At 41.6% G+C, this 16443-nt stretch overlaps 1 protein-coding gene and 1 long non-coding RNA gene across 7 annotated transcripts in view; one reads left to right on the forward strand and one right to left on the reverse strand.

Moving 5' to 3' along the window:
* Positions 1-16443, reverse strand: part of TAMM41 (TAM41 mitochondrial translocator assembly and maintenance homolog) — a 148121-nt gene that overhangs the window by 59781 nt on the left and 71897 nt on the right. For all 4 annotated transcript variants that reach the window (XM_079967334.1, XM_079967331.1, XM_079967332.1 and 1 more), the window contains one exon: positions 2706-2903. The gene's annotated coding sequence lies outside the window, so the exon portion shown is untranslated. The remainder of the gene's footprint in view (positions 1-2705; positions 2904-16443) is intronic.
* Positions 1-16443, forward strand: part of LOC307211086 — a 109538-nt gene that overhangs the window by 24273 nt on the left and 68822 nt on the right. The window contains exons 1-2 of one of the 3 annotated variants that reach the window (XR_013836281.1): positions 7795-8018; positions 10932-11247. The exons of 1 other annotated variant lie outside the window; for it this stretch is intronic. This is a non-coding gene — a long non-coding RNA (uncharacterized lncRNA). Of the gene's footprint in view, positions 1-7794; positions 8019-10931; positions 11248-16443 lie in introns of those variants that run through there. One more of the 3 variants, XR_013836280.1, reaches the window with a different exon arrangement.

The following is a 16443-nucleotide window of genomic DNA, read 5'->3' on the forward strand; positions in this document are numbered from 1 at the left end:
AAAATCTTTTTCTAGCCAAATGCAGTAATATTCCTGCCAGAATGGCAAAAGGCAGCTCCCACAAAGATGCCAGCGGGAAAAAGAGAAAATAATTTGGCAGCTCCTCCTGATAAGGATGCCAGGCAGTCGGGTGGGTCAAGGAAGGTGGAAAAGTTTATCCGTTGGTGGTTCCAGCACAGTCTCCTGCAGCAGTCCCCTGAGATATTACTACCCTAGTCCCCTCCTGCTTACTCTTGTTATTTACCTACTTACTGTATTTATATTTTATACTTTTGGTCTGCAAGAACCCCGAAGGCACCTTGCAAGGAAATTAAAAAATACAACAGTAAAACAATATACAATAAAGCAACAAAAAGCAATAAAAATACATAAAAGCAAAGCAAAACAGCAGCATTACAATAAAAACCATATCCAGCAGCCCAAAGCATCAGAAGCTAGAAGCTGTTACAGCACTAAATGGATCATAAAGAGTGTTCTTAAAAAAAAGAAAAGAAAGAGTTTAAGCAGGCTGTGTAACTGAAGATTTTAATCTCACAAGGATTATATTTATAGAAAAACTGCAATATGCAGTACAATCCTAAATGTATATTTGTTACAAGTTCCATTGGATCCAGCACCGCTTACTCCCAAATGAATACACAGGATCACACACTCAAACATGCTGAGAAAAAGATAGGGAAGAGTAGAGGTGTGGGACGTAAGCCTTATTTGGTAAATGAGATATGGGTCTTTAATTCAGAACTACAACTGATGTGTTTTGGGGTCCAGTTTTGTAGGGTTGCATTGCTTTGATCCATGCTGAAAGTAAATGTGTTGAGTTAAGCGGAAGCTTCTAAGTGAATAGTGAAGATGGTGAGGGAACAGATCCCTTTGTCCAACTGTGCAAGACTTTGGGATCTTCAGCAGGGAGAGATGAAGCAATTTGGTGTGTTTAGGATTTTGACAGGGGGCTATCCTCTGCAGAGCAATTTATTCAATGTCGAAAGTGTTGACTCCACCTTTTAAAGTCTGATTAAGAAAAACAATAGATCATGTATTATGGGATGCAACAATGAAAAGAATAACTCTTCTCTGCACCCTGATTTACATAGATACCGACGATTTATCTTTGGGAACTCACTTTGGAACAGAAACCTTTGGGGTCTACTGTTGACAATTTTGTGGAAGTTCTTACAAGATATGATTAGTTGTGACTGAAAACTTGTAGCATTATAGTCAGTATGTACATGGTGGTGGTAATCAGGCCTCTTCCCTTGGCCTTGCAGTGACATTAACCCCTGATAAGAAGTTAGGGTAGGGATAGGAAATCTACTGCCCCCGTATGTGCACCGGAGTCAAGAAGCATATACACACACACTTGATCAAAAATGTACTTTTTAGAGACCCAGGGAAGGAGGCTGAAATTAGAAGATATGTGTACAAGCATCATCATCATCATCATCATTATTATTATTATTATTATTATTATTTTATTATTATTATTATTATTATTATTATTATTATTATTATATGTATTTGTATACCGTTCTATATCTGCAGGTCCCAGGGTAGTTACAATATAAAATCACAAAATACGGTACATAATAAAAATTAAAACCTCCCAATAACAACCCAATAGTTAGAAAGAAAAACAATAATTCTTATGCTTATAAGAATATCCTTCACAGTTTGCTAAAGAACAAAACACAGAACTGACTTTGACCAGGGATAGATACCAAATAAAGGTAAAGGTAAAGGTACCCCTGCCCGTACGGGCCAGTCTTGACAGACTCTGGGGTTGTGCGCCCATCTCACTTAAGAGGCCAGGGGCCAGCGCTGTCCGGAGACACTTCCGGGTCACGTGGCCAGCGTGACATCGCTGCTCTGGCGAGCCAGAGCCGCACACGGAAACGCCGTTTACCTTCCCACTGGTAAGCGGTCCCTATTTATCTACTTGCACCTGGAGGTGCTTTCAAACTGCTAGGTTGGCAGGCGCTGGGACCGAGCAGCGGGAGCGCACCCCGCCGCAGGGATTCGAACCGCCGACCTTTCGATCGGCAAGTCCTAGGCGCTGAGGCTTTAACCCACAGCGCCACCAGCGTCCCAGATACCAAATAATAGTTGATAAATAGCAGCAGTTGGAGTATATGAATTAGCTACACATATTAAAAGGGGAAAGGGGGTGGTGGAGAGAGATGCAGAAGCGAGTGCAGTAGTACCTTGGTTTATGAACTTAATCCATTCCGGAAGTCCGTTCTTAAACCAAAGTGTTCTTAAACCAAGGTGTGCTTTCCCATAGCAGGGGGACTCAATTTACAAATGGAGCACACTCAATAGGAAAAGAAACATGTTCTGCTTCCAAGGCAAAGTTCACAAACCAAAACACCTACTTCCGGGTTTGCAGCGTTCTTAATCCAAGTTGTTCATAAACTAAGCTGTTCTTAAACCAAGGTACCACTGTATTGCAAAGATACTTGTATACACTGTATTGCAAAGAGAAAGAGAGAGGGCACAAATATGCTGAAACATTGTACAAAAGCAATCCAAATTTTTCATATTTTTTCAGCTCCTGATTGTAGCATTGCATCTTAACCAACATGCCTGGAGTTGGTTTGATGTGTTTTGCTTATAATCCAGCATGTATCAGCCAGGTGGCAGGGTAAAATATATACTAGGATGTCATAGCCCTGCTTTTGTAGTTCTTGAACATGAATACTCCTACTTACTTCATCAAAGTGATGAAGAGGTTTCCCCTCTTGGTTCTAGCTGCTGGCAGCTCTTCAGAACTTCTTCCCACTGATTAGGTCTTGCACTTGTTCTTCTATGGCCTTAATAGCTCTCTTCAATATTTAAAGCCAGCAAACCTGTGCTGATATCAATATTTCAAAGCAAGGCAGCAGCCGCATTGCCACTAGGCAAGAAGCCTGGAAAAAACAAAACAATTTGATTTCTTGCACTGGAAACCTGGGATTTTAATAACATTTCAGAGTTTAGGCGTAATATATAATTATAGATTATATGCCGAATATTGCTTCAATAAAAATTGATTCAAGAAAATAGGATTATTATTATTGCAGCAGGGGGGGAAACCTGATTTAATTTGATGTGAATATGCTTATGCCTAGAGGGTGTTTGATGTTTCCTGATCTCCACGGTTCACAATGCTTTTGTGCCCATGTAATGAAAATGTATAGTCATAAATCATTTTAGTGTGCCATGTGCACACTTTCCTGTTTTGATCTTTATGTGCCTTGTTCGGTTGATACTCAATGGGCATTTAAATGTTCCTACTTGATGTCTGCTGCACTAAAAAGTGGTTTTCACAATGCATTCCCAGAGTAATCAGTTTTACTTTGGATATTGTTTTCTTGAGAGCACCGCAGCTGGAGAATGCTCCAGGGCAAAGTAAATAGGGAAAATGGACATTTAGAATCATTTAGGGACTTTCCAGTAAACAGAATGAGATAAAAGATATACAATCACAAGTATATTTTTATATAAAAGTGACATTATTGGGGATTTTTTAGCACTGTTCAATGCACAAAGTAAGTAAGCAAAGCGGATGTGCAATATTTCTGTATATATTTCATAAGCTTAGAATACAAATGGAGAGTAGTACTTTTGGTGGGTGACACAGTGTTCCTTCTAGGGTAGTTTGTCCAGCTTTTATCTCAGCTGCACTCAGCTCTCATCTGTGGCTCCTAGAAGCCGCCGGCATGCTACAGCAGCCACATCCCAGGAACAGTTTTGACTGACTAGCTAAACCAGCTAAACCAGCCAGCAGGTCTCAAACCCTGAGTGAATTAGGAACTCACCCCTGCATGTGAAGACAGGATCTGGCAGATTAAGCAGATGAAACCAATAATGGGTCTGACGGACAAGAAGGTGGTTTCTGCACATGATGTAGACTGTGTGGGGCAGATGGAACGCATCAACCTGGGAAGGTAGCCTGTCTAGGAGAAGGAAAACTCTGATCCTAAACCTCAGCTGCCTTGCAGGATATCTTGGGAGAAAGAAAAGGCTATGCAGTAAGCCCAAAACAAATCCGGAGTGAAGTCCCTTAGACGGTAGGATGGCGCCTTGTACACCTTCTTCCAGCAATTCCTGAAGCCAAGCTGGTGTCAAATGTCTTGCTCTGCTTTCCTTTGGAACACATCAGTGAGGTGGAGATGGGGCGGTCTTGTTGTCAGGGCGGCCAAGGACCTTCATACACACTGCCCAGGCTTACACTCCAGGGAAGTCACTTCAGTGCTGCTAACACAGTGGTTTGACTTCACCACTGGAGTAACACTCCATTGTCTCTTGAGACGGACTGATGCCAACAACAAGACCACAAATATTTCTTCTCAGAAATTCAGTTTCATAAACTATAAAGTTAATGACAGAGCTGCTGTTCAGGAGAAATAATGATTACTGTAACTAAGCGCCTGAGGATTTTAAATTCTGAATGAGCACCTGAAGCTTCAAAGGGAAATATGTGAACGGGAAAACATTTGCAAAGAAATAGGAATGACAATTAAATGGTGTTTCTGAGAAAATGGAAAAAGATGTATAACCTGCTACCTGCTCTCTGTCATGGCCTCCCAATTTGCGTGGACAGGCAGAGTCCCCAGATCCCGAGTGGTCCCCCCCGTCATGTGGAATAACGACTCTAGACAACGCGCTATGGGATTAAATTGGCCACAACTTTATTAAATTTCAAATGTGGGTAGACCTTGGCTCAGGCATTGGGCGTTCTCCCTCCCTAGTCCCCAGCCGGGGACCTAGGGAGCATCAGGGTTATCCAGTGTGTGTGGGGGGGATGGGCCGGCTCTGGAGAACATATGTTCAAGCAGAGATAGCCGCCCCCGTTACGCCGCCGCAGGGGAGAGCAATGACGACCTTTCGGCGTACAGCTAAAGCCTCCCTTCAAAAACCCCTTTAACGGGGAACCCTGGTATCGCCGCCGCAAAGAGGAAGATGGACTAAAGGATTCCGCCCAAGGCCTGATACCGCCAAAGTTGTGACGTTTTGCTACGGGAAAGGCGAAACCTGCCAATGCAGGGAAATTCCTTTCCGGCCCTTTAACAGCGACCTTATCGTAGCAGCGCCCGCATACCTGTGGAGACAGGTTAACCTGCAAAACCTATGAAGAAAAGATAACCTGCAAAAGAAGGCATTAACTGAGGGTGGATAGGGTGGGAGAAGCTCTGGAGCCAAGTGAGGATTAACAATTAAGATCCACCCTCTATTGTGTGGGCAGGTAATCCCTCCCGCTACCTGGCCTGGTTTCCCTGGCAACGCTTCCCCCAGGTGGGATTGGACAACTCACTGGGGTAGGCGGGGACCTCCAGGTATCCCACCTGAGGGAAGGCAAAGCCTATGCTGATGGGGCCACTCCAGATCCAGGGCTGCACGCGTCCCCGCAAAGGGCGCCCCCCGTTTTAAGTGGGGAGCGGTCATTACTAGAAAAGGGTGTGAGATGCAAAGAATAAAGTAATCCAAGCCAACACCATCCCATCCAGGGAGCCAAATATATGCTGACTGGCTTGAATGATTACTTGGGAGGGTTTTTCACTTTCTGCCATGTTAAGGTATAGAGAGGAGTGACCCATATTAATCCTGAAAGTTGCAAATTGTGAAGCCTTGAGGAAAGGCTCAGTAGCTCTGCTTTGCATGCAGGAGGTCCCAGATTTAATCACTTGGCATCTCCAGGTAGGGCTATGGAGAATGACCCTGCCAAAGATCCAGTGCCAATCAGCACAGGAAGCACTGAACCAGATGGGTCAGTGGCCTGGCTCAATATAATGCAGCTTCGTATGCACCTATATTAACACTTTCATATAAGCAAAGCTCATTTTCCAGGTGGGTTTGATGATAACCTAGAAAATCTTAAATTTGTGGATTTCTTACTTTGGAATTACATTGACTGTGATTTTTCTTTACTTGCTTTGCTTTGAAAGACTAACCTGCCTGCATTCCTATGCACACTGGACATGCATTCTTAATTTTGGAGCCCCTGAAGTCACACAACTGAGCTGTGTATCTTGGAAGTTGAATGACTTATGCAAAATAAGAAGATACATGCACAGTTACATATTCTACTTGTACAAATTGGTTTGGGAAGATAATAGCTTTCACAATGTTACTAGAAAAACAAATTTCACTGCTTTTGTTTCCACGTTGTCCTCCTGGATGAGAGCAAGCTTGTCTGGATCTCATAACAGTGATTAGTTAAATAAAGAAAACTGCAACATAAAATGAATTATAATCCTAAACACACCACCTAAAGAAGCTGAATATGGGAACATTCAGGACAGACAGGGAAAAAAGAGCACTTCTTCATATAGGTAAACTATGGCGTTCACTCCCATAAGAAGCAGCAATGGAAACTAATCTAGGGCTCACCCACATTTACCTTTTGCCCCACACTTTCTAGGCACTGGTCCGCAATTTAAAGCACCATGTCTGAGCCCCTCCCTCTTTTTTGCCCCAGCACTTTCTCCCCGAAAACCCACTAAACAAAGCTGAATCAGAACAAATGGCAATTAAGGTTTGCCACAGATTGCTGTTTGCTCTGATTCAGCAGTGAAGAGTATAAGTGTGTTTTTGCAGGGAAAGTGCAGGAACAGAAAAACGTGTGGTCCCAGAGGAAGTCTGGATGAGCCCTTAGATGGCTTCAGAAGAGTATTGGACAAATTAAGGGACAGTAAGTATCAGTGGCTACTAGTCATTATGAACATGTGCTATCTCCAGTATTGGAGGCAATCTGGGCTCTGAATCTGAGTTACTGGAGAACATGAAGGGGTGAGCAAGTGCTATTGGGCTCATATACTTGGCTTCCCATAAGCATCAGGGAAAAGCGGGCAGAAATGTTTGAGCTGGAGGAGCAATCTGCTTAGAACTATTTTTAATTCTTCCCCTTGCGTTGTTAAATTCCAGATTTTAAGATGGAAAAAACTGGAGGGGGGGAATACGTAAAGTTCTATGTAATAAAATGTCACCAGTGCAAACTCAATAACCAATAATGCCTGACTATATATTTTGCTCTGTAGTTTGATTTGAAACCAAGGTCTTGGTCCGTGGTGTTTCACCTACCTAGTTTCAAGGTATGGAGAAGCAGCCACTTGCATCTGTTACGAACAGCTGAACTGCAAGAATTATACTCTTAGGGATTTGTAGATCATTCCACTGGGCATGTAAAAGTGCCCTCTCTCTCGCCCTATAAAATATTTTATTGTTGGAAATGCTATTGAACTCCTGGGGAAAATGAAGTAATTACATATTTCATGAAGGATAGCTTGCCCACTTTCCCAGGTGTGAAAGTTATATTACAAACCATTTTTCATTTGCCTATGAAAGCAGATATGACATTATTAGGTGCTTGCATCTCTTTCTTATTGAGCCACTGCTTTTATTTCCATACAGCTATATTATTATTATTCTTACTTCTACTGCTATTTATCCACAGAATGTTAATCCATTCCCAGGAAAGTCCTGCAATTATTTGTGGTTTTGCAGCAATCATCATGGATAAGCAATACAGAGCTATGGAGAGTAGCTGAGCCAAAATTTTCCACAAACAACTTACATCCAAAGCAGAAATCTGAACAATCTGATGTATCTTGCCCAGACATGTTTAAAAGAACAATCCTTTACCCGGGATCCACTGAAGAGCCATAAAATATGACAATACAAGATGGTGACCAGTGCAGCCATTCTGCTGGTGAAGGCAAGTCAATAGAATGGTTTAAACGGGGGTGGGAGGGATCATGGGCAGGATGGAAGTGGCACAGTAGAGAAGACTTTCTCCTGAGCTAGGATAGACTTCCACTATATGTGACTTGAAGAGGGTGTGGTCTGTTGTACTAGCATGGAGGAGCACACGGCCTCCATGTTCTGATCATTGTGTGTGTTCTCCATTTTGTATGCTGCTGTGTGTTTGGACAAGTGACTGCTTAGTCACAGTCACTTGGGACTAACTTCTTTATGGAATAGTTCTAGTTGTTATGTAACCTAAGCCTGCCTTCAGGGATATGTCTGTGAACCTGAATGAATCTGTGAGTAAACTACTTTTATATTAACGTTAATCAGATTATTGTGTTTATTCTTTTTAAGAGGGGTTAGAAGGGAGCCAGTGTACAGCGTACAGAAGTGACGAAGCCACTTCTGGCAAACCAGAGCAGCGCACAGAAACGCCGTTTACCTTTCCGTTGGAACAGTACCTGTTTATCTACTTGCACTTTGACGTGCTTTCGAACTGCTAGGTTGGAGGAGCTGGGACTGAGCAACGGGAGCTCACCCCGTCACTGGGATTGGAAACGCTGACCTTTTGATCGGCAAGTCCTAGGCTCTGTAGACCACAGTGCCACCCGCATCCCTGTAAGAAGCAGTCTTATGCAGCTGATAAACGACTTAGTTATTTATAAAGGAACAGCTTGGAGGCCTCCAGTTGCTATTTTATGCCACTTAATTAGCTGACGATGAACTGTAGTCCTAAAATGTTTGAACAAATAGTAGAACATGAAAGCCATGAGTTTAGGGTCTACAGAAGGTACTGAAATCTTTTTTAACAAAGTAGCATTTACACTGCACAATCCTTTGTATGTGCTGTTACGTATGTTATGCCCTGAACTTGAACCTTAGGAGATTGAGCAGAATAAAATGTATTGTTTTGAAAATATTTGTTGATAAAAATTAAAAATTCCAACCAATGGCTGCATAAGACAACCTATAAGGAAGGGGTGTCATCTCACCCCTGAATTTATGCATACTATGAGACAACCTTGACCATAAGCATCACCAGGAAGTTAGCATGGCTATTCCAGGAATTGAATCTGTGCTGGATCCAGGAATTAAAGGGTGCTGAAGCATACACTCAACCGGCTCCACCCACAACTTGTAATAATATTATGATATGTGGCCAGAATAGATAGAACATTGGATCTTTTGAGGAAATAGTAATATAATAATATAATATAATATAATATAATATAATATAATTAATATAATATAATATAATATAATATAATATAATATAATATACCGGTAAGATAATATACCGGTAAGATAATATACCGGTAAGATAATATACCGGTAAGATAATATAATATAATATAATATAATATAATATAATATAATATAATATAATATACATAGCATACTTGCATATTCTATTCTATTCTATTCTATTCTATTCTATTCTATTCTATTCTATTGGTGGCAAACATGTCAGTACTAAGGAGGGCATTTTGTAGGTTGCATGCATTGTTTTTTGTAAATAATGTATATATATTAAAGTATGTGTTTCTGCTCTTTGTACATGGAATTTTGGGACAAGACAATTTAAGAACGATTAAAGTGCATCTTGCAAGTCTATTTTTAAATATTTGAGGTGGCACTGATTCTGATTTGGAACAAAAACCAACCATGTAATAACACCCACATTTAACTTGGTTAATGGCCACATTTCTAGCATGCAGGGAGACTGGAAAGTGGGAAAGTTGCCTATTCTCTTGGGTGATCCTTCTGCAACGAGGAACCCTAGTTGATATGTGTGCTAATTATCTACCTGTGTTATGGCTGTCTCTACTTGCAGCCAAACAGAAAGTTATGTAGCTTCTCATAATTATTTCTCTGTAGTTTTGCCACACTAACTTTACAGCAAATGCTGCATCGTTTCTGTTCAGAAGTCTAAGAACCCAGTAAAACATGGGAGACTTGTCTATCTCCAGTTATGCAGTGTAAGAGCAAGGGTGAATCATGGCATAGCGGGCTTCTAAAGAATATGCTAAGATTTGCCCTAGAATAAATGATTATGCAATGTGTACTTGGGGAAACAGACACATAAATACATCTAAGAGCCAGTGAGTCATACAGGATGCTAATAGGATCCCCAGACAATTGCACCCTAAAGAAAGATAAGGGCCCCCCCCTAAAATTATGAAAAATGAATAATAAACTGATGGGTACAGCAAGAGCACTCTGACAAGAAGTTAAGACACACACCATTTCTAATATAAGTATTTTGACAGAAGAAATCACTCAAAATAATCTGATCTCATTAAACACGTATTTTCTGTACTTCACTGGCATACTTAAAATTTAAGAATGTTTGAAAAACACTTTTTCTTTTCTTTTTGCACTTTGTGTTCTGTGCCATATGGGATGCAAACTGCCACCTCCAGAATGTTCATCCCTTTATTTACTAATTAAAAAGCAACACCCACCTAGTTCATATGCTTATTCCACAGAAAGGAAGTACTGTACTTGTATTTTTTATATATATATATAAAAAATCCTCCTTGCGATGATAATCTCAGAAAGTAGAGGCTCAGGTGTTGTTTTTTAAATGGGAAAAGATTTAATAATTTATTTACTTCTGCAGCATACAATGGACTCTTCTTGGAAACATACATTAATTAATTTCAGCCAACCGTGCAAGTCAAAAGAGGGGAGATGTCATTCAGAGAGTGGCAGCTTTTGTGCTCCATCCGTTTCCACTCTGTTATTTGTTGCAGATGATTACAGCTATAAACGCATGACTATAAAACTGGAGACTGGGTTTACAAGGATGCACATCCAATGCTGCAGTTTGCACTCTCAACCTATTCTAGATGCAAACTAGGATGCAGGCTTGCCAACTCCTAGGGGTGGAGGTGTCTTCAGCCCCCTCAGTATTGGCTGACAGGGGGCCGAGCCCCCTCAATGTTAAGGGGGCAAAGGAGGCCAAGTGCAGGGCTGAGCATACTGTGTTTTAGTGGCTGGCTGCTTCTGAGCATAAGAGAGGAAGCCAAGCCACACTGGGCTCTGCACCTGGCCTCCTCCCAATGATGCAACATTGCCCCCCCCCCCCCAATCTTAGACCAAGACTGAGGTTGCAATGAAATAATCTTTGCAATGGAATAATCTTGGACTCTAAAACTGAAATAATAGTTTTAGGTGAATAGTCTCATTTTACATTGTCTTTCCAGAAATAATTGTTGTGTGACTTAAGGAGAGTATTTCGGTTCCTTGATACCAACAACTTCTGAAAAACAGTAAGAATAATCTCTCATCTGCAAGCAACATTCCCTGCTAGTGTAAACTTTAATGAAACATGCCATAGCATCTTGTGTATTTGACCTGACAGCAACCTGTCAGCCTTTCTGACAAGCTAATGACTTGGGTCATCCAATAATTGAGGCCACATCTTCTATGGCTACGGCAAACAGATATTAATTGAGAAACAGACTATAGCAAACCGTACCACTTCTAACAAGATTCTCTATACAAAACAAACAAACAAACCCTGGTCTAAATTAATTCCAAGTCTAAATAGAAAGTTATCATGTGGGGGGGGGAGTAATTCAGGGAGTTTTCTAGTGAAAACTGAGAGGACTCTATGTTAGCTGTCATGGACATTAGCAACCCAGAAAGGCTAGGATGGAGTGGGCATGGTAAACACATGTGGGATTTAAGGGGGCAGGGCTGCTGTAGATGTCTCCATACCCCTAGTCTGCATCCTTGTTTTGCTCTTCTTCATCAGCATCCACTAATTAGTATCATCCCACTTTCTTCTCCAAAATGGTTCCTGGGGAACTTGGAGCTTCAATAAAAGGATACCAGTTTCTGTTAAAGAACAGACAACAGTTACAATGGGATTATGCCTTATCAAAAGTTGTTTTATCTGAAAATAACTATTCAGCCAGCCAACTGGTTAACAAGCACTGATTGCCTTGCAAATGCAAAATTCCCCAGCGGGTTTCTTGTAGTTTTCAGAATGAGGACTGGACTGACCTGAGAGTGATTAACATTTTTGGGGTTGATAGGGCTTCTAATTGGATCTCTCTTTTGCTACAGTTTAGGTCTTACATTGTCCTTTCTTACTTTTCCTATTATACATAATGCTGGAAGTGGAGAAGGCAGGAAGTCACAATATCCTTTGTTTAGCCAGGCCACTGCAGAATCTTTATTGAATATTGTCTGTTGAATAAACAGAGGCTGAGCAACCACAAACAGAGAAGATTCATTCATTAAACAAAAGCAAATGTCCATCTAATTAAAGTAGGTACTATTAGGAGTTATTGTTACTTTCGGTGGTCATTGCTCTAGATGGAGGATTATAGTGAAAATAGACTGCACTGCATGGCAGGCTTGAGACATACTTTAATGATTTTGGTTAGGGGCATTTCAGGAAATGGGAAAGTTTTAATAGGGGCACTTTCTTATATATATTAGATTTGAAGAGGCCCTATTGAGAACTTGAGTCTGAATGACTGGCAATGCCCTGGGGGTGAAGAGTTTTATATATACTTGAGAACACACAAAGAACGGATGTGAAGGAAGGAGGATGAGCAAGGCTTGCACAAAGGCTGGTTTCCAATTCCAAGTCAAACCTTTATTTTCTGAATGAAGTTAAGTGGAAAGTAAACTAATTTCTCAGGTGCAGTGGAAAGGCTCTAAAACATGCCGGGTCTTCATTTCTAAAAAGCTGGGAATAAATGCACACCATCTGACACACACGGCAGCTTAAGCAGACGTTAAGTAACATGAATAATGCATCCTCACCTCTCAGTCATTATTCTGCCTAACTCTGGAAGAGAGGAGGAGATTCTGTGCAGAAAGATTATTTTTTAAAAACCAGTTTATTTGTGTGAAAAGAGAGTTATGGGATGCTATTACTACTCTATTCCCTTGGCTGAAACTCATATGTAACAGTGGGTGGCGAGTGTTGCTGAAAGGTTGGTTTCCTCTCTTAGACTTCTTACACTTGCATTTTGCTGTGCGAGACTACTGTAGGTGTCCGTAGGGACACTAGGACTCATTTCTGAGTTCTGAAGTCCAGAAAACAAATGCAAGTGGAAAGCACACTTCAACCATTCTGGGACAGGCTTCATGTTCACATTCTCAAGGGAGAGACCTAGAAGTGTCCTAGCTGTTTTGTTTTTATAGTCAAGGTGTTTTTTCTAGTTCAAGGGCATCTTGAGCTACACATGTATCAGACTTCAGGTTTCTAGCCTGCGAAGAACAACAAATCTGAAAGCACAGGGATTCAGTCAGTTTCAAGCATCTTTATAGAAATGTAGCATCAGCCTTCCCCAAGGTGGTGTTCTCCAGATGTTTTAGACTACAGCTCCAGCTAGAGCGACCAGGACTGATGGGACTTGTAGTCCAAAACATCTGGAAGGTATCAGGATGGGGAAGGCTGTGTGGTGTGTGACAGTGAGAGTGACTGATTTATTGTAGGTTTTTGAAATGAATTTTTCCGTGGAAATTGCTTCTGACTCTTAGTCTGAAGAATATATGCAGAACAAGTGCAGTGATGGGGCAATTGACTGACATCTTGCTTACCAATCCTATTATCATCTCTTCATGGGTGAGGTGAGTCATTCTGTGCAAGGAAGAACCAGGAAAAGCATGTAGCTTCCCTCTCATTTTCCCCGCCTAGAAAAACCCTCATGCAAGCTAAGAGAAGGTGATATTTAGGCAATTCACTTCCAGAGCAGATTTGCTCCATTTTCCTATTGTCCCAGCCAAGTCCCATAGGCACAATTAGTCGCCCACATGACCAAAATACAAACTCCATTCAACTGTTATTTACAGTGACCTTCTAAATACTTTCAGATGTTTGGGAGCAGTGCATACCAAGAGCTTTACTGATATTTGCAAGTCAAGTCTTGGACTTGTTCCATATCTGTCTAAATAAATGATCCAAATGCAAGCATCTGTTAAAACATATTCATCAGTTTAACTGTCTTATATGTACATCTGAAGCAACACATCATTGCATTCTCTATCACAAAAGGGCATTAGTTTAAAAATGCAGAATATGTTTTATAATTGGAGAAGAATATGTTTATACAAATATTTAAGAGAGGAAATAAAAGTGACAAATGTGCTCATTTGTTTTCAGTAGTATGCAAATACTTTTGAATAAACATTAAAGAGAAGAGTAATTAAAAGTGAAGGGTAAAATGGTGAATGTGGTGGGTATTGTATAAACAGCAGTTCATGACAAATTTAATAGCAAAGCTGATGATGTTGGCCTACATCTCCCATTGTCTCTATTAGCAATTCTGGCTGGGCTGATGAGAGGTGGTCTTGAACAACACCTGGAAAGGCCACAGATTCCCCATGCTTACAGGACTGGGCTTTCAGGACAATAAAAAATGACAGTCCCTACAGGAAAAGGCTTTCTGCACAATTAAATTTATTTATTTATTATTTTTATTTTTATTAAGTTTGTATAGCAGGGCAGTTCACAACATACAGTATAGAAAAAAACACAAAATACGTAATAAAAATAAAAACAGAACAAAACCAATAATTCCCCCTCCCACAACAGATATAAAAGGGTATCAGATGTTAACCAGCTGAAGGCCTGGTTGAAGAGGAAAGTTTTTGCCTGACACCTAAAAGGTGCATAATGAAGGCGCCAGTCGAACCGCCCTGCTATTAAGATTTCAGCAAAATATTTGACACAACATTATGTGCAAAGTTTATACACGTCTTAGAAAGGTAGGAAAGTAAACAATCAATAGATATAGAGCTGTGACAGCCACCGATGAAGTTTGTGGATGGCACCAGGTGCAGAGGATCTAAAAAGTCATTCCCTTTATTGGCATCAATAGTAATAGAAGAATTATACAGCATTAACTGTATAAGCAAAGGACTAGTGTAAGAGAAATGTGATAAAATACAATGGCAGGAGTGGGAAGGCATGCCTTTTGGAACTCAGAACAGTGATTCATGGGCTTGAGATTCAGACAAAATTACCATGAATCAATATGCTGTTGCCATAGGGAAAGCAACTGCAATTCTATGATGCATTAAATGTTTGGTACTGGCAAGTCCTCACTTAGAATGCCAGAAACCTGTAAAGAATGCTTGAGGCCCAGCTGTAACAGCTTATAGAAAACAGCTACTTATATGATCACAGAAATACCGGTATATATGACAATGCTCAGGGCTGTTCCAAGACATTTTGGCACCCCCCACCCCACCCAGGGAAAAAGGAGTGAGTGAAGTTCTACATCAAGAATAAGAGTGGGGAGGAATCAAATCAACCTTCCCCAATGGTTGAAGTGGAAATTGTTGCAAGTGGGAGAAGGGACCCACACTGAATCATGCCAGGTAGGTGCAGAGCCCAGAGGGCAGCCCACGCCATTTCCTTCCTAGGGGTGGGAGGAGACCAGCATAACTTCCTCTTCACTGAGAGGCCACTATAGAGGCTGAATTTGGGGGGCTTCCAAAGAGGCAGCAGATCCAGCCTCCAAGGAGTGTGTGGCAGAGGTGGTGGCAGCAAGCAAAGCATTTCTTGGAGGATGGGTCTTGCTGCCTCAGTGGATCCTGCCACCTGAGGCAGTTGCCTCAGCTTGCCTCATGGGTGGGCTGGCCCTGACAATGCTACAAGTTATGGGCCCAACTCCAGGTTTTTATGGACTCTGGACAACATACCTCTGTTCCCTCTCTTCCCCCTCCCTACCCTCAAGTTACATACTGATACAAAGCTGGGGTAGCTACGCTGAGCTTTAATCATCTGTTTGTCTATTCTCCTGCACCAACATGTACTACTTTCTCTTTTGCAGATGGCATGGTATGAATCTCTTTTGAAAAGCAAGGTATTGAACTTGAGAGAAGGGAGAAGTAGGAAGGCAATGGGCAGTGGTAGCTGCTGTGCCTTCTCTCCCCTCCAGGCTTGGCCCAGAAGGAGGAATTTTGTGGTGATAGTGACAGGAAGCGGAAGAGAGGACAAAGCTCCACCAGGATCTGCAACCACCCAAATGTTTGACCTGGAGTGAATGCAATTAGGCACCAATGCCAGCCTGCTTCTACAATCTGGGCACAGCATGAGAAGGCAGGAGCGGGTGGCGCTGTGGTCTAAACCACTGAGCCTCTGGGACATGCTGTTCAGAAGGTCGGCAGTTCGAATCCGTGCGATGGGATGAGCTCCCATTGCTCTGTGCCAGCTTCTGCCAACCTAGCAATTTGAAGGCACACCAGTGCAAGTAGATAAACAGGTACTGCTGCGTCAAGAAGATAAACAGCATTTCCGTGTTCTCTGGCTTCTCTCACGGTTTAGTAATGCTGGCCACATGACCCAGAAATCTTTCTGCTGACAAACACCAGCTCCCTTGGCCTGAAGTGAGATGAGCACCGCACCCCATAGTCATCTTTGACTATACTTAACCATCCAGCAGTCCTTTACCTCATCTTTATGTGTGGTCTGGCTTGGCGTGGGCATGAGACTTGCTCCTAGGCACTCAACGAAACGCTGAAGTGGACTGGTGACCAACCCCAAATAAATGAGGCATAGGTTGCTGTAAGGAAGAACACCCCACTCAAAAAACAAAACAAAAAACACACCTTTGATTGGAATAGGCTAATAAATAATAAGGACTTCTACAGTGGTCTCAATAGCCAGCTCACCACTAAGCAATTATTTTATTATGCAGTTTAATGATTCCATGTAAATGCTAATAAGATATATAGCCACTACACACC

Source organism: Podarcis cretensis (genome assembly GCF_951804945.1).
Source record: "Podarcis cretensis genome assembly, chromosome: 2".
Taxonomy (NCBI): domain Eukaryota; kingdom Metazoa; phylum Chordata; class Lepidosauria; order Squamata; family Lacertidae; genus Podarcis; species Podarcis cretensis.